Source organism: Podarcis bocagei (genome assembly GCF_964188305.1).
Source record: "Podarcis bocagei genome assembly, chromosome: 6".
NCBI classification, from domain to species: Eukaryota; Metazoa; Chordata; class Lepidosauria; order Squamata; family Lacertidae; genus Podarcis; species Podarcis bocagei.
The window spans coordinates 89659033-89678391 of record NC_138130.1 but is presented as its reverse complement, the minus strand read 5'-3'; the positions used below and the strand labels follow the sequence as shown (position 1 = coordinate 89678391).

The window sequence follows — 19359 nt, the reverse complement described above, 5'->3', positions numbered from 1 at the left end:
CTTCCATAAACACGGTTTTAACAGTGAGACCATAAGTGACTGTGGAGGCCAATTCTGGATCCACACATCCTTCCACAGTGGGGACATAGTTTCCGGGCAGGAGTTGATCATGGTAAGGGTTTGCCAAGTGTGCCTTCCTCTTAGCACATTTCTCCCTTTAATCCTGAGTTCGAGCGTCTTCAAAGCCCAAGACACTTTTGGTGAAGGCTGTTCTCCAATGAAGACAGCCAAGCTGAGTAGCAATGCATGGACGGTTCCCTTGTCTGCAAACCATCTGGTATGGACTTCACACAGCTGCCACAATGTCCAAGAAGGCACATTGCATTTCTTTTCTTAAACTGTGGGTGTTTCCGGTTAGTCAACTCAGGGTAGGATAGTCTTAACAAGACCCATGGCTCCTCTACTCTGCTTTGGTCCATGCCCTGGGCAGGGGGTTGTATTTTGCCTAAAGCATTAGGTCACAATAGTTCACAAGGTATTCCAGCTCTCTAGGGTGTAGCACAGTGACTGAGCATCTGATTTGCAGGCAGAAGGTTCCGGGTTCAATCTCTTGGCATCTCCAGGTACGGCTGGGACGGAACACTGTCTGAAATCCTGGAGAGCTACAGTCATGATCAGTCAATCCAATACTTAATTCACACCTTCCTTTTTTATTTTTAACTCTTACTCAAACGGCTCCAAATGGAAAACTATACATCTCAGTTACCTTAGCTAGTGTGATTCCCCTCCCCCCAACACACATCTCAGTCTTGGTGTCTGCTGATGGGATTTGTACAGACACCATCTATCAATGTCTCAAAGTTATTCCTATTGTTCAGCCTCTCTTAAAGCCAATTTCCAAATTCTAGCTTCGGAAATATCCCTCCCCCCCTTCCTGGATAAAGTTGCCCTTCAAATATTTATGGATTTTCATCAGATCCACCCTTCAGCATCATTTAATGAAGATATAAGCACCAGGCATTCTTAATCTTTCCCCTTAAATCAAATTTACCAGTCTCCTAATTTCTGCTGTTTTCTGACTGTTTTCTTCCCCAGTTTTTATTTCTCAATTCATGTATTAATTCCATTTGTAACCCCAGTTTTGGTCCAAAGGTTCCTAGGGCAGTATGTTGCAGGGAAAGGATGAGAGGGTTGATTCAACATAAGGCCATTGGGATCTGGTTGGCTGCTGGAGATGTGTTTGAAATTGCCATACCTGCTTATGATGAGCTACTCCTGTACAGAAGTCATTGTGCGTGGAATGAAGCTTCCCTGTCCCCAGTACTGAAAAACAGGGATGGTTGTCTAGCCTGCCAGGCTCACTTCAAAGAAGGAGAGAGTGTTCCAAACACATGAAGTAGTCCAACAACATCTGGAAGGTCAGGGCTTCTCTTCCTTTTCCTAATTCAGGTCTTAGGCTGTAATCTGAACCTCTAAATCCTATTGAATCTGAAAGCGGTTGGAGGATGGATGGCGGCTAACAGATTGAGGTTCAATTCTGACAAGACAGAAGTACTGTTTTGGGGAGACAGGAGGCGGGCAGGTGTGGAGGACTCCCTGGTCCTGAATGGGGTAACTGTGCCCCTGTGGGACCAGGTGCGCAGCCTGGGAGTCATTCTAGACTCACAGCTGTCCATGGAGGCCCAGGTCAATTCTGTGTCCAGGGCAACTGTGTAGCAGCTCCATCTGGTACGCAGGCTGAGATCCTACCTGTCTGTGGACTGTCACGCCAGAGTGGTGCATGCTCTAGTTATCTCTCGCTTGGACTATTGCAATGCGCTCTGTGTGGGGCTACCTTTGAAGGTGACCCGGAAACTACAACTAATCGAGAATGTGGCAGCTAGACTGGTGACTGGGAGTGGCCGCCGAGACCATATAACACCAGTCTTGAAAGACCTACACTGGCTTCCAGTACGTTTCTGAGCATAATTCAAAGTGTTGGTGCTGACATTTAAAGCCCTAAACGGCCTCGGTCCAGTATACCTGAAGGAGCGTCTCCACTTCCATCGTTCTGCCCAGACACTAAGGTCCAGCGCCAAGGGCCTTTTGGTGCTTCCCTCGCTACGAGAAGCCAAGTTACAGGGAACCAGGCAGAGGGCCTTCTCGGTAGTGGCGCCCACCCTGTGGAACGCCCTCCCACCAGATGTCAAAGAGAAAAATAACTACCAAACTTTTAGAAGACATCTGAAGGCAGCCCTGTTTAGGGAAGCTTTTAATGTTTAATAGGTTATTGTATTTTAGTGTTCTGTTGGAAGCTGCCCAGAGTGGCTGGGGAAACCCAGCCAGATGGGTGGGGTATAAATAATAAATTATTATTATTATTGAATGCAGTTGGATCTGCTCCCAAGTAAATAGGGTTAGCATTGCAGCCTTAGCCTTGACATGGCTAAGTCATGAATGAAGCAGAAATGTATCAAAGAAAATGTGTGCTTGACATGGTAGTGATAATCGAGGAAAGCACTGTTCCGGCAACCTTATCAATGTTAATATTATTCTGGTTTTGTTCCCTCTTGCATGTTTATTTGAACTTTGTTTTGTGCTGGCTAATCTCTTCTTCCAAGCACCTTGGAGGTGTGTTTTCACTAGAATGCAAGAATGGTTATTATCACTGATCTCATTAATGTTAATTGGAATTGCATCATGACTAACTTTAAGCATGCTGCTCTGGAAAACATAGCCTTTGGCTACAGCATTGCATTTAGGGAGCAGGCAAGCCCTTTGTGTATTACCTGTTGCTGTAGGAAATACATACTAGGAGTTTCCTGTAGCAGAGTTGCTTTGGAGGTGAGAGCGTGTGTGTTTTCCACCCTCCAAACACAGTTCCAATTACTGTTGGCAGCAGAAACCAAGCCAACATGCAGAGCTAGCTTTGGAGAGAGTTTTGTTTCTGGTCAACTTTGAACTCCGCAAGGTAGTTGATACTTAAAAAAGTATCTGAAAACTGTACTGCAGCTGGCCCTGTGCAGTTAAAGTAAGATTAAGGCAGGGGGGTGGGGTGAGGAGAGACACTAACTGCTTCCAAATTCTGCCTTGAGGTAATGTTTGAAATTTCCTGACAAGGAAAAACTTTCAAGCAATTTCAAGAGTAAAAATAGGTTTCAGTAGAAAAGTGGGTTTTGGGGGGAGAATCACACTTATACCATTTGGCCATCTCATAAATGTGCATGTATAGATCTGACCGTGATCACACAAACACACACTATTTGTTGAATGGGCACTGATGTTGCCAGCTTCAGAAGTGATTATCGGTGTTATTGTGTTTATAGGTAAATCTGTACTGTTTCTAGTATTTGCTTCTATTGGCTGCCGGAGTAAAAGAAAGTGGAATTCTTTTCTTCCCCCCCTCTTTCTTGCACATTGATAAATATTGGAGATTCCCTCTTATGCATGGATGATGCAATTTTGGCATATCCAGATAACAAATTACAGAGCAATGCCAAGCATAAGAAGCTGGTGTAACTTACTCCATCGTAATTTACGCCAGCGTAAGTTATTCCAAACTCTATTCCAAACTCCATTTAGGAGCCTCTGGGAGAAGGTACAGCAGGTGAATGTGGGCCCGAATTTTGAAGATTGGGATCTAAGTCGCATGACCGAAATGATAGTTATTAGGATACAGGATAATGTCCCATGACAAGCATCCTAGGCAGTCACCTGGGTTACCTGCCTTTAAATCTGTTCCTGGCTGCTGTTGAGATGCAGTCTCCATTGCCTACCTCTCTTCCTCAGCCATGCCTACATCCAAATCATAGAATCATAGAATTGGAGAGTTGGAAGGGACCCCGAGAGTCATCTAGTCCAGCCCCCTGCAATGAAGGAATCACAGCTAAAGCATCCATGGCTGGTGGCCATCCAACCTCTGCTTAAAAACTTCCAAGGAAGGAGAAACCACAACCATCTGATGTGACCATTCCAGCTGGCATATGAGTCCTCCACCTCTCATGGGAGGGTGGCGCTGTGGTCTAAACCACAGAGCCTAGGGCTTGCTGATCAGAAGGTCAGCGGTTCAAATCCCCATGACGGGGTGAGCTTCCGTTGCTCAGTCCCTGCTCCTGCCAACCTAGCAGTTCAAAAGCACTTCAAAGTGCAAGTAGATAAATAGGTACCGCTCCGGCAAAAAAGGTAAACGGCGTTTCCGTGCGCTGCTCTGGTTCGCCAGAAGCGGCTTAGTCATGCTGGCCACATGACCCAGAAGCTTTACGCTGGCTCCTTCGCCCAATAAAGCAAGATGAGTGCTGCAACCCCAGAGTCGTTCGTGACTGGACCTAATGGTCATGGGTTCCTTTACCTTTACCTCTATTGGGAGTCTTTTTCACTGCTCTTACTGTCAGAAAGTTTTTTTTTTCCAAATGTTTAGTTGGAATCTCCTTTCTTTTAACTTGAAGCCATTGACTCAAGTCCTACCCTCCAGAGCAGGAGAAAACAAGCTTTCTCCATCCTCCATGTGACAACCCTTAAGATAGTTGAATGTGGCTATCATGTCTCATGTCCTGACATCACTGCATTGTGGGTTTTCCTCTCCCTGCTGCACTCCAATGACTGCCACTCTATTTGTGAGTTTAGAAAGATTAACAGTGTGCTGACATCACATCACATGCCCAATATTGACGAGAGAGGAGGAGAAATGTAGACGTAAAGGTTCTGATTTTGGCATCAGCCTTGGTCTTCTGTAAGATCGAATTCCAGCCCAAAGGGTTTAACAAATTCTTTCCTAGAATGCCAGCATTTTGTTATCTGTGATGCACTAGCAATCCTGTAACTAGTTCCTGATTAATTGGGTACTGTAATGGATTATTATTTTTTTTAACCTGTTACCTATCCAACCAAATACCTAGGTTCCGTAAGAGATTTAATGATATTACTTCTATATCTAAATTGAGCTCTTTTAGTTTTGCAAAGGTCAGGCAAATGTAAAATTAAAGGATGTACTGAAGGCATATGGGGAAGTGTTCAGGCTTCAAAGTCCTGTAATTGCTGTAATAAGTGGTTTTATTAGCATCAAGTACAGTGCTTAAGTGGGAGACTGATAGGTGTGGACTGTGAATGGCATTTAGAAGGGGATGGATATCTAGGGTTCTCAGTTGTAATCTTTGGGACCAGAGCAAGCTGTAAGACTGACAGAAGAGCAAATACAACACTTGTATGAATGCACATAGGGTACTGTCAGCAGACCTGTAACAGAATCAGCTAACTGTTGCTGAAAATGGAGTATAAATTAGGGGTGGTCAAATCTGGTTTTTCTTAGTTTCTCATTTCCCCAGGCTTAAATTCGCTTTTCCACTTTTCCAAATTACTGCTTTCTTTTAAATGCCAGTAGTGGGTGGGGCCACAGGCAAAAGTGGGTGGGGCCATGAATTTACAATTTTACAACAAACTCTTTTTCTACCTTCACACCCAGTTCTATCCTCCCCGTGCGGGAAAGCAAGAGTCATTGTCAGAGTTCAAGCATACACTCCAGTTAGGCAAAAACACTAAGAAAGGGTGTGAATCAAGGTGAGCGAGGGATTTGGCCTGGGGAGAATCTCAAGGGTCAGTTAAATGGGCCTGGAAAGTTTCATTTGGCCCCCAGACCTGAGGCTTCCCACCCCCGTCTAAAGGCATAGTTAAGCTTACTCATACAAACATCAAGTGTATTACAGCAATGGCAGAACTGTTCAAAACACTTGCACGTCTTTGCTTCCTGCTCCTGGCAAGCTAATCTTGTCTATTTATATCTACAACCAAACACAGGATTCAGTTTTTAGCAAAAGCTGCTAATGCAGTGGTACCTCGGGTTACATACGCTTCAGGTTACATACGCTTCAGGTTACAGACTCCGCTAACCCAGAAATAGTGCTTCAGGTTAAGAACTTTGCTTCAGGATGAGAACAGAAATCGTGCTCCAGCAGCACAGCAGCAGCAGGAGGCCACATTAGCTAAAGAGGTGCTTCAGGTTAAGATCAGTTTCAGGTTAAGAACGGACCTCCAAAACAAATTAAGTACTTAACCCGAGGTACCACTGTAATAATAATAATAATAACAACAATGGGTCAAAATCTGAATCCCGCACATGACAATCGGTGCACATATCTGGCTCATCTGAGGTTAGAAACTAACATTCACGTACACCTTTTTTCCTTCTGCTTCATGTCCAGATGGTTGTCTGAAATATGACTCTCTGTTGCAGTGTATGAGGGGGAGGACAGCTGTGACTAAGTCTCTTAAATAAACCATCAGGAGGTTGTGGAAGGGCTTCAGAAATGATGAGTGGAGAACGTTTCTGCAACAGCTTTGGTTACTTTCCATAAAGGAGCTTCACAGAACTCAGTCTCACATTTTTGCAAGACAGTTTGTGGGCAAGTAGGGTCTCAGCCTGAATATCCGATGGAGCTGGTAGACAGCTGCCCTGGACACAGAATTGGCCTACGCCTCCATGGACAGCTGCGAGTCCAAAATGACTCCCAGGCTGCGCACCTGGTCCTTCAGGGGCCATGGTTGCCTCTGCTAAATTGGAAAGTGATATTGCAAAGACATAACTATTTGCCTAAGGTGAGACATGCACTGCTACTGAGCTTTAGCAGCAATTTCTGCATTGCATTTCTGCCCAGTCTCCCTAGAGTGTTACTCTCAGGGTGATAATGTACCTGAGACTGAGGATGGGCAAATCTGTCAATTTCAGTTTCTGTCAGTTTCCTCTCTCCATTTTTCCACATCAGATATTTTTTCCCCCTTTAAGAACTATTCATGAAAATTCCCCAACATGCTCTTAACCTGAGGTACCACTTTAGCTAATGGGGCCTCCTGCTGCTGCCTCAATTTCTGTTCTCATCCTGAAGCAAAGTTCTTAACCCAAAGTACTATTTCTGGGTTAGTGAAGTCTGTAACCTGAAGTGACTGTAACCTGAGGTACCACTGATATATATGCAACTTTGCCCGATATGTACATTTTTTCAAAGCTATACTCTCTAATGCCCCCTCTCTGGTCCTACCCCCAATCCAGTGTCCTGAACTTCTGTGCAATACAAAAATAAGATCACAGAGACCATTGGGAAAGCTTTGGCTTCAAATAATACCTCTCAAAGGACGGAGGGAGGGATTATGGTGGCCTTTAAAGGTAAAGTAATTTCTTTCTATCTCAGGTAATCAGTGTTTGTTTCTTGAGTCAATTTCCATCCGCGTTGGTGGAAGATGCAAGTCAGAACAATGACCATGGTTACCCTGTCCGGCGAATGTGCAGTGAAGTGGTGTTTTGCGCTGTCACCAAGAAGATTAAAAAAATTCTTGAAAGTTGCTCAAACGTTGCTAATACTCGCGACGCGATGGGCAAGAGATTGTGCTCTCAACTCCCAGATATTTTTAATGGCATTTTCAGACACAGCGTGCAACATCTTATTAAGTTTACCATTAACCACCTGACATAAGTCATTGTACAAGTCAACAGACTTGTTAGTTAATGTTAACAAATGTGACAGTCACACGCCACTGCCCTTTCCGCGCCTTTCATCTTTTATTATGTCAACGTTATGTAAGCACGGGCTTCAGGAGGACAAATCAATACCTCTGTAGCAAGTGTTTATCATAATCCAACAAGCATGTTGACTCCCCACTTCCTGCCCTGCTCAGTGCGCCTAGGAATATATATCACACACGTACAAGCACAGGGGCTTATGAGGGAGCAGATGCAGTGTTTTCTCAGGACACAAAATTGAGTCCGAAAAGTTACAAGGCCTACACGGCTGTGAGTGCTGAAGGCTGCTTCCTGCAAGGCCCTTCCACCTGGCCTAGGGGGTGGGACCCAGACTCCCCAGAGGTGCCTGAGGAGACCAGAGGGACATTGCTATGCCTGACAACAAACCCTAACTATTGGATTCTTCTGCCCCATCATTTCGTGCCTGCCAAACAGCCTTGTCATACTTATGATAATATTTTATTCTCTTGTTAATTATTTTTTAAATGTGCATTTTATATTGGACTTCACTTAGCAATGGTTTTTTTAAAAAAAAGTTTGATTTTTTTTGTTAATTTTTTGTGTTTTAAATATGTATTCTGTAGTTGACCTCCTTTGTAATGTTTTATTTTGAAATCATTAAGATAATATTTTAGTTTTCTGTTAATTATGTTGCTTTGACTGTATACTCTATATTTGACTTTTTCAGAAATGTTTGATTCTGGATTGTTGTATTGATGTTTTAATATGCTGTAAACCGCTTTGAGATTTTTCTTAAAAATTATAAAGCGGTATAGAAATGAATTAAAATGAACAAACAAACATAAGAATGTATAGGAAGAGCCCTGCTGGATCAGGCCAAAGGCTCATATACGGCCTCAGCCCAGTATACCTTAAGGAGCGTCTCCACCCCCATCATTCTCCCCAGACACTGAGGTCCAGTGCCGAGGGCCTTCTAGCAGTTCCCTCACTGTGAGAATCAAAGCTACAGGGAACCAGGCAGAGGGCCTTCTTGGTAGTGGCACCAGCCCTGTGGAACGCCCTCCCATCAGATGTCAAAGAGATCAACAATTACCTGACATTTAGAAGACATCTGAAGGCAGCCCTGTTCAGGGAAGTTTTCAATGTGTGACATTTTGATGTATTTTTAATCTTTGTTGGAAGCTGCACAGAGTGGCTGGGGAAACCCAGCCAGATGGGCAGGGTACAAATAATAAATTATTATTATTATCATCGCATCCAGCGTCCTGTTCTCACAGTGGCCAGCCAGATGCCTGTGGGAAGCCCGCAAGTGAGCATGGTACAATAGTGCTCTGCTCACTTGTGAGTTCCAGCAACTAGAATTCAGAGGCATACTGCCTGCAACACTGGAGGTAGAACTTAGCTGTCATTGATAAAGCGTGTTCTCCCTAACAGAGAGCACGTGTTGCGGTTGGGGGAACAGGCCACCCTGTCATGACTAGACAAATTTGGTGGAACCCTAGCCTTTAAGAGGTTAATTGGGTTGCTGGGGAATTTTGATTGTTGCCAATTCGGAGGAGGGGTCAGAGGCTTTAAATACAGAGGCCAGGCGATGGGACGTCCTCTTGGCCGTTTTGCACCGGATCACCCGCCCTCCCTCCCTTTTATAGGGTGGTTTTTTTGTTTTGCTCACTTGACCTTGCTATGCCTGTCATGGGGTCGTTCGCCTTGGAGCGGGGGCCTGGTAGGAATTTTGCCATCTGGCTGATTGGCTGGTGCCATTTGGTTTTTGCCTACTGCGTAGCAAATCGTCACAACTTGTAAGGTTGGTGGTTAGGCATTGGTTAAATTGGTGCTTGGAGGGGTAAGTGCCTATCCCTCCAAATGATGCGGAAAGGGAATTCCGTTAAAGGAATCCAGGGGCTTGCCATTCTTTCGTCCTTGTCCGTGGAGCCGGACTTGGGCCGTGCAAGCCCCACCGGAACATGAGGGTGAGAAGTGTTGGACTGATTCCCAGCTTCATTTCTCCCCAATACTTGTTTCCCACGCTGGCTTCTGGTGGTGTCCGGAAGGGACCAGCTCTGTCCTTGGGGGGCAAGGACAGATAGTCATAACCAATGCCTAGGCAACCACTCACATTCTTTTTATTTGAATAAAGTTGTGGCCAAAATTATGCCAAAAAACTTAAACAAAAATTGAAGTGTGCAGTGTGAATTATTTTTGGGGGTGGCACTGTGGGACTCAACACACAATCACCATTGATGGCTATATCCTCAATGAATTTGCTGAAATCCCTTTTAAAGCCATCCAGGTTGGTGACCATCTCTGAATCTTGTGGGTATGAAAACCATGGTTTAACTGTGCACTGTGTTAGGAAGGACTTCCTTTTGTCCGTCCTGAATTTCCAAAAATGCACCTTCCTTAGATGGCCTCTGAGTTCCAGTACAGTGGTACCTCGGGTTAAGTACCTAATTCGTTCCGGAGGTCCGTTCTTAACCTGAAGCACCACTTTAGCTAATGGGGCCTCGCACTGCTGCTGTGCTGCCGGAGCACAATTTGTTCTCATCCTGAAGCAAAGTTCTTAACCTGAGGTACTATTTCTGGGTTAGCGGAGTCTGTAACCTGAAGCGTATGTAACCTGAAGCGTATGTAACCCGAGGTACCACTGTATTATGAAAGAGAAAGGGAAGCTGTTCTCAACCAACTGTGAAGAAATTCTTCATGGCAGAATTTTAAGACCTACGGATATATGTGGACCAGATTGTAGTTGAACTATAGCTCACATCATCTCTGGCCATTGGTCGCACTGGCTGAAGCGTTGCAGTCCATTTGAGCCAAGGGCAAATGGCATCTTGAAATTCTCCACACTCCCTGTGGGAGGGTAAAATAGGGAGACCGTTCCACTAAATTTCTCCAGGAGGGGAGATTTCATACTCTCCTGCTTTCCTCTATGTCAGCCTTTCTCAACCTGTGGGTCCCCAGATGTTGTTGAGCCACAACTCCCATCACCCCTCACTAGCAAGACCAGAGCTCAGGGATGATGGGAGTTGTAGTCCAACAACATCTGGGGACCCACAGGTTGAGAACCGCTGCTCTATGCATTGTGCTTCCAGTGAACCCATAGAGCAGTGGTGGAGAAGGTCAAGCTTGGGGGCCAAAGGCTCCCCTCCATCTGGCCCTGAGGACTATTCCCAAGCTACATCTCATTCTCAGCTATGTCCCCCTTGCCCTGGCCACACCCCTCACCAACAATAATTTGCACACTGCTCCTGACATGGTTACGCTCCCTCTGAAGGAGTGGGTGCATAGCTTGGGCGTACTTCTGGACCCTTGGCTGTTTCTGAGGTTTAGGTAGCCTGAATAGCACAGAATGCTTTCCATCAGCTCCATCCATATCCTCCAGCATTTCTCTGATGAAAATAGGGATGTCCCATTCCATAATGATAATTTTACTATTTATATCCCGCACACCTTACTGGGCTGCCCCAGCCACTCTGGGCAGCTTCTAACATATATAAAAACATAAAACATTAAAAACATTTTTAAAAGCTTCCCTATACAGGATTGCTTTCAAATGGCTCAGGAGGTGGATAACTCCATATCCTCCAACATTTCTCCAATGAAAATAGGGACACCCTAAGGAAAAATGGGACATTCTGGGGTCAAATCAGAAACCGGGATGGCTTTTCTAAATCAGGGACGTCCCTGGAAAATAGAGACACTTGAAGGATCTGCTTCATCTGGTGTCACATATGTGCCTCTATCTAGACAGGGATAGCCAAAGTATTATTGCCTATGTTCTGGTAACCTATAGGTCAGATTCATAGCTGTCAACTTTTCCCTTTTCTTGTGAGGAATCCTTTTCATAATAAGGGATTTTCCCTTTAAAAATGGGAAACGTTGACAGCTATGGTCAGATTAAAAAGGTAAAGGGACCCCTGACCATTAGATCCAGGCGTGACCGACTCTGGGGTTGCGGCGCTCATCTCGCTTTATTGGCCGAGGGAGCCGGCGTACAGCTTCCGGGTCATGTGGCCAGCATGACTGAGCCACTTCTGGCGAACCAGAGCAGCGCATGGAAATGCCGTTTACCTTCCCGCCGGAGTGGTACCTATTTATCTACTTGCACTTTGATGTCCTTTCGAACTGCTAGCTTGGCAGGAGCAGGGACCGAGCAACAGGAGCTCACCCCGTTGTGGGGATTCGAACCACTGACCTTCTGATCGGCAAGTCCTAGGCTCTGTGGTTTAACCCTCAGCACCACCCAAGTCCCTATGGTCAGATTAGTTCAATGCATAATACATGGGGCTGCCTCTGAAGAAGCTTTGGAAACTTGAGCTGGTGCAGAATTCAGTGCCCTGTGATCTTTGGATGAAGTTTAAAATACAAGTTTAATAAATAATAATGATAAATGTTTTTCTCTGACCAGAATGGGTCCTTGAACTCTGATTTGATAGAGACTGGATAGTGCAGAAGCCAACCGTACAGGGGTTAAAGTTTACATTCATTTACCTACCCACTTTTTGTCTCTGTCCCTACCCATCCTTGGTATGTGGTCCCCATAAGGCTGCTGAAATGAGAATGTTTGCTGACAAAATGATTCTGCCCCTTGGCCACAGTGGAGTGCCAATATATCTAGCATCAATTTAAAGAAAATAGTCTCCAATAATTATGGGAGGTTTTTTTAAGTTTAACTTTCTTTTAGTTTTGTGTTCGTTTTAATTGTGTGTGCTTTTGTTGTTGTTGCTTTGAATTATTTGGGGAAAAGGGAGACTAATAAGTGCAACAACAACAACAACAACAACAATGAAATTTCTAAGTTAAATCGTACCGAACGTTAACTGTTATTTGGAATCACAAACACATAGTGGTAGCTCACCCAATGACCTCCAATGTTAACATGTCATCTTCTGGAGACAGTGATGAAAGAACATTCAATAAGAGTTATGGTGAACCCGTTAAGAGGAATCAATGACTCTTCAGTTCAAAGCCCAGAAAGATGAAGCGAAAATGTAGGCAGGCAAAGTGTTCTGATAAGCAATTTGGTAGAATATCCGAAAGAAAGAAAGAAATAACAGGGGAAGGGAAATAACAGAGGAGGGGGAAATGTATCACTGAAGTGTACTTTCAACAAAAAACAAAAACCTGGGTGAAGATGAAAAGGAAACCTTTCTACACTATAGGTACACTTTCTCATACTTTTTGTTGGTGTCTCTAGCAGGTTGTTGTTGTTATTGCAGAAAAAAAGTGAAATGTGCTTAATTTTATTCCTTGAAGAAATGTGCAAAAGTAATTTTAAAAAAGGAACATATAAAAGCTCTCCAGTTCTTTCCTTGTAAGAAAGAGAGGAAGAGCAAAAGGGGGGACTGTTTGTTCTTATAGTAGCAAAACTGGAACTAAGGTTTTGAAGTCAATTTGGATAGTATTGCCTCATAGCTGGAGAAAGCTTCTTCTTCTCCTTCATCACCTTTATTGTCACTTTCTTCCTCATCTTCTTTGCCACAAATAGGGTAATTGGGAGGCAGAAAGTAGAATGTTCATTCTAAAATGACTATGAGTTGGATCCAGACTAACAGAGCAATCTTAAGAGGGGCTAAGGAGGCCTGGACCAGCAGATCTTCCGCCACATCCATAGCTCTGGTGGGTAGGATGGAAGGTAGGAATGTTTTGTTGCTTATTTGAATAATCTTTTAAGAGCACCAGCTCTAAGCAGGCCAAAGAAGAGGGGCATGGATCAGGATCCTCTGTGGGAAATGAACTGGCTTAGGATGCAGTGGATCCATAGCCAGACCAGCTCCTTTCCTTCCCCTCAAAACTTCATTTTGAGGGCAACCATAGTGACATTTCCTCTACTGCACTTTCAGATGCAGCTCAGTGGAGGCTCCCATGGGCTTCTGTTGTTAATATTACTGTGTAGTCTTGGTAGTCACAATGACCCCACAATTAATTGGTAACTGTTGTAGCAATGAGCTCTTTCCACGTTTATATCCACTTGCTTGAGAGCCAGTGTGGTGTAGTGGTTAAGAGCGGTGGACTCATAATCTGGGGGACCGGGTTCGCTTCCCTGCTCCTCCACATGCAGCTGCTGGGTGACCTTGGGCTAGTCACACTTCTCTGAAGTCTCTCAGCCTCACTCACCTCACAGACAAAATAAAAAAATTCCTTCCAGTAGCACCTTAAAGACCAACTAAGTTAGTTCTTGGTATGAGCTTTGGTATGCACACTTCTTCAGATACCTACAGAGTGTTTGTTGTGGGGGAGGAAGGGAAAGGAGATTGTTAGCCGCTTTGAGACTCCTTAAGGGGAGTGAAAGGCAGGATATCAAGTCCAAACTCCTCCTCCTCCTCCTCCTCCTCCTCCTCCTCCTCCTCCTCTTCTTCTTGCTTTGATATAAGCTAAGTACTTTTCTGTGTATAAGATGAGGGTTTTTTACTCTAACATAATGTTCAAAAACATGCCTCGTCTTATACATAGGTAGTGAATGGGGTGGACCTTTTCAGCGACGATTGTTGGCTGCTAGAAGAGCTGTTTTGGATTGGCTGCTGCTGTTCTTGTTATGTACTGAAGTTCTCACCCTGGGCCAGCAGGGGGATACTGTAGATAGTTTTCACTCGGGTCCACATATGCAAATAAGGGATTGAAAGTGACGTTCAGTGATTGGATAGTTACAGAAAGTTGTTACAGTTGCATTGTAGTGGAGCAGGCTGGCTGAACCCTTCAGTTCAGTTCTGTTCTGGCCTGTGAATAAACAAGAGCTGTTGAAGAGTCGCTGTGTCGTCTGATATGTTCACCCACAACTTAACAGTTCTAATTGGGTTGGTGATTGGTTTCTGCAGCACACACTGCTGTGGATTGGCTGTCATTGCCACGATTGGCAGCTGCTGTTCTGGGATGCACACGATTGGCAGCAGACAGCTTTTCTCTGGCGAGTTAGTGATTTTCTGCTGGGGAAGGTTCTTATGGCGATTGGCTGTCACTGTGGCAAGTGGGCGTTCGATTGTTGGCTGCCAGCGATTGTCAGTGTTGGTGCTGTGTGAGAGCAAATTTCAGCAATCCCCCCCCAAAAAAAGCTGTACAACTCTGAGCCATCTCTCCCCCCCCCACACACATTTTCTTAAAACTGAGTCGTTTGTGGTTTTTGCTTGTATTGAAAAAATGATTATTTTTTTATTATTTTTTAAACTGAGTCCCCCAAAATAGAGGGTGTCTTATACATGGGGGCATCTTATAGACGGGAAAGTATGGTAGTTGGCTTGCTTTGATGGTTCCCTTATCTGTGGGCTTCAGATGCTGGGGTCTGAGCCCAGGAAGGGGAGCTATCTGTAAGACTTGAGTATTTGCCACCTATGCCCTCATCTGGGCACATGAAGCGATTGGAAGTCCTAGACAAAGTGCCATATGCTGCTTTGTGTATAAAGAATGTATGCATGCTTGCTTGGGCATGGACAAGCCATCTCCTTGCTGTGGAGTCTGTCCAATGTCTGCAGAGGCCAGGAGATCTGGCAGGCTGCTTTGCTTTAAGTCCACACCTTCTTAATAAAGCACTAGAACTGGCTATGCTAATGTTTTTGACATCTTTCTTTGGTATCCCTGCACCCAACCACTCCCACAAGCCGTCCCCTGGGCCTGTGATTCAGAACAATTATTTATATTTCTCCTTGGTGATCACTCGTAGCCGAGTAAGATTGTCTTACATAAACACAGTTTTAACAATGAATCCGTAAGTGACTGTGGAGGCCAGTTCTGGATCCACACCTCCTTCCACAGTTGGGGACATAGGTTTCTGGGCGGGAGTTGATCACGGTGTGGATTTGCCAAGCGTGCCTTCCTCTTAGCATGTTTGCCCCTTGCATCCTGAGTTTGAGCGTCTTCAAAGCCCATGACACCTTTGGGAAAGGCTATTCTCCAACTGGAGTACTCACGGACAAGGGTTTCCCAATTGTTGGTGTTTATATTACACGAAACATGAAATTTATTACTGTCAGAGACCAGCCTGAGAAACACAAATGGAACTACAATCCCACTAGCAAAACAAACATTTAAAACAATATACAACAATGGATTTTAAGTTTTTTAGATTTGCCTTGACACGGGCCTTATTGATATATACAGTGGTGCCTCGCAAGACGAAAATAATCCGTTCTGTGATTCTCTTCATCTAGCGGTTTTTTCGTCTTGCGAAGCAAGCCCATTGACAGATTAGCGCTATTAGCGGCTTATCGGATCAGCTGATAAGCGGCTTAGCGGCTTAGAAAAAGGGGGGGAGGAGGGGAAAAAACCGCAGGAACTCGCAAGACATTTTCGTCTTGCGAAGAAAGCCCATAGGAGATTTGTTTTGCGAAGCACCTCCAAAACGGAAAACTCTTTCGTCTAGCGAGTTTTCCGTCTTGCGAGGCATTCGTCTTGCGGGGCACCACTGTAGTCTTTACTTATATAAAGACAGTCTTTATTTATTTATAATAGACTGTCTCTATTTATATTTATTACCCCAGCAGGTCCCAGGGCAGGTTACAACAATTTAGAATTCAGAATTATAAACAGCTAAAACATGTTGGGCTACATGAACCATTTACATCCCTGCTGGTTCTAATAAGAACTTTTAAGAACTGGTGTCTGGGTTGGCATCTTCCCTTCTCCCTCCCTAGCCCCTTTTCCTTATGTGTCATGTCTTTTGGGGGGACTGGTTGGGGTTAAGACAAGAGCGTGAGTTATTTGAATCTGTTTCCATTGAAATCAATAGGTCTGAGCCATTGGGCCATAAGAGGGCGCCACTGGCAATGAAAACCTGGAGAGCATTGTGCAAGATTTGCAGCGTATTGCAAACTGATGTAATTTGTGTGCGTGTGTTTTAATGTAATTGGTAAGTATTTCAAGCAGGATATTCTTATAGCACAACACAAAAATGGATGACTCATGGCAGTCCAAAGAGAATTAATCTTTTCTCCTCAGAGCTACAACAGGGGGAAAAAAGAGTTGTTTCTCTTTGTAAAGCAGTGCGGTTCTCAGTGAGCGGGAACATTTTTGCATGTGTCGTCTAACCTTTCCTGACACAGAAAGAATGCTGTCTCCATTCACAAAGCTTCCATTAACTCCAGGAGGTCGGCACATGGCTAATGTCAATCCCCTTTGGTCTTAGATTACCTTTTAAAAACTAATAAAGCCTAATTAAAATTCAGCTAATGTAAATCTGTATTTGGTGTTCTAACACAATTGGGTTAATGCGCGCGAGAGTGGAGGGGAGCAAAGAGCATTGTTCAGCAGCTGCTCAGATTAGCTGAATTACAATTTCACTAAAAGCTTTTTTTTAATGTGGCAGGATTTGACAAAAGCAAATAATTAGGTTTCCTTCATTTTAAAATTGAACTTTTTCTTCGTAATGGCTGCTCAGAGCTTGCTCGGCAGAGACGGTAAAATAACCGACAGTGTAATTATAGGAATCCACTGTAGACAGGGCTGGGGTAAGCCTTGCTCCAGAGGAAATGATGTTCAGAAGCTTGTCCTCTACACTTGCCATTTGCCTGCTTGTATGAGCCCTGTGCTTTTGAATATCGGCCTTTGTTAAGAGTTGAGATGCCTGAAGAATGTTGATTTCCTTGTATTACAAGGGGGACTGACTTGATCTTCACTTCTCCAGCTAGAAATTCTATTTGGCGTGCTTCTAAATATGGACCTGCCAAATGTGCCTTTTTTTCTGAAACGGTATGCAAATTTAAACACAGCTGTCCTTTGAATGTCGCAGTTCTGTGAATTTTGCAATGGCATTCTCCAGCCAAACAATTCGTGCAAAAAAATACATATTGCAGGCTAAGCGTAGAACTTACATTTGTCCCCATTGAAATTCACTGGGCCTGGTTCTTCAATCTGTTAAGGTCACCTTGAATCCCAATTCTGCCTTCTGAGGCATTACCTACCCCTCCCACTTTGTTGTCACCAGTGCCAGGTGGTGTGGCCTATGATCAGCTATGCTCAGAGTTGTAGTCCAAAACATCTAGAGGGCACTAGGTTGAAGTATGCTGCACTATTCCCTTGCACAGGTGAATTGTTAAGAATAAGTCCACTTTTGCACTTACAGTGGTACCTTGGGTTAAGAACTTAATTCGTTCCGGAGGTCCGTTCTTAACCTGAAACTGTTCTTAACCTGAGGTACCACTTTAGCTAATGGGGCCTCCTGCTGCCGCTGCACGATTTCTGTTCTCATCCTGAAGCAAAGTTCTTAACCAGAGATACTATTTCTGGGTTAGCAGAGTCTGTAACCTGAAGCATCTGTAACCCAAGGTATCACTGTATAAGTTATACTAGCATTTCCTCCTGTAGCTGTGCATATATTGGAGGCTCCCTCCTGTGTGCAGCTTGCCAGAAGATAAATGATCTGATGGACATGAAGGAAGGAGAGCAAAGGAGGATTAGCTCTTGGAGAAATAAGCAGAATGTGTCACAGGTGTCTGGCTTAGGGATGCAGCAAATATCCTAAAGTAAATTAAAGGGGGGGGATGTTTGTTCCTGCAGATGTCTGTGGGCAAAAGCTAGCTGGTCTCTTCTTGAAATGGGGAAGGAAGTCCCTGTGAAATTGCTTTATACCTGGAGATACTATTTGTCCATTTAGCATCATATTTCTTACTTTGATGAGCAGCTGCTCTCCAGCCTCTCAGGCAGAGGGTCCTCCACATCACCTGCTACCTTGGCCTTTTCGCTGCCAGTGACTGAGCCGGGGATGCCTGGCAGTGAGGGGATGCTGTTAAGAAGAGCTGAGAGAGATGCACAGATGAGCTGAGCACATTCATAAAATGTGAATCAGCCATTGGACAACTGAAAATAAGCCAATAACGGGTTCTCTTTCTGTGGAGGCTGGTGCTGTTATTGATTCTGAGTTACATTTTTCAAAAATTAGTATGTTGCAAACAATTGATAGTAAGTTGCCTATTATCTGCCCTGTGTTAGATGATTAATTAACTGATTGGTTAATTAATTAATAGCGTTAATCAAAACTGCCCCAAATATGTAATTTCAGTGAGGGAAAGAGGGTGTGATGTTTGCATTTTACTTTATTTTTGTCTAGTAATAGGGGCATTTCATGGAACGCGCTCTCTGGAAAAGACGAATTGATTAAAATAACATTTGGAACCTCCAAAGTATGTAAGAAAAGAATTTGTTTCTGAAATTGATTGCCTTTCACCATTGCAGTGAAAAGCTATTTGGTGTGATGCTCAGAGTACAGGTTATACTGAAACTGATAATAAAGAGGAAGGGAGGAATAAAGCCAATGACACGTCAAATGTTTTCAGAAATGAATGCATGACTTGTAAATATGTTTAAGGCTGAAACCCCACATACTTGAGCATAAGTTCCATTGACTTCAGTGGGACTTACTTCTATGTAGACGTATTGTATCATTGCACCGTAAAATGAGGAAATTTCACTGATAAGCTTAGCTTGTGAAAGCACAACTCAGCATGACAGAATGTGGGTCACTCTTGGTATAACAACACTGTTTGGGATAAATCAAGATTTTAATTAAGGTGATAATTATTTGTTTTCAAAATTAAGTGGCTTTTAACTCAATTGAATGGTTTGTTTGCAAAGCCAATGAAAAAATCAATATGTTGTGTTTATGCTCGTCTCCTGAATCTGTGTTATGAGATAATGAAATCTCATTTCTACTCAAGTGGCGTCATCAACACATGTACACAGAATGACCCCAATGTTTTTATATCATTTATTGTATAGAGGGATGGAGGGGGAAAATATCTGTTATTAATACTGCACCTTGGTAACTATTTTTGCCTTTTCTAAAATTCATTGTAGGCAAATTCACTTCCACTCATGGTCAAGAAAAATATACCAGTTTGCCTAAAAATCCTCGTAATTTAATAAATTTAACTCATGCAAAAGGCTATCACCAAGTGAACCTGCAGCAGCAGTCCAAGCCCCAAAGTGGAATGCAGGTGTGAGGAAAATAGAGCTCAGGGATGGGGAACTAGTGGCCCTTCAGATGT

The 19359-nt window shown here is 43.9% G+C and overlaps 1 protein-coding gene across 3 annotated transcripts in view; it reads left to right on the top strand.

Annotated features, from left to right (window-relative positions):
- Positions 1-19359, top strand: part of CNTN5 (contactin 5) — a 666148-nt gene that overhangs the window by 221669 nt on the left and 425120 nt on the right. The gene's annotated exons all lie outside the window — the stretch shown is intronic.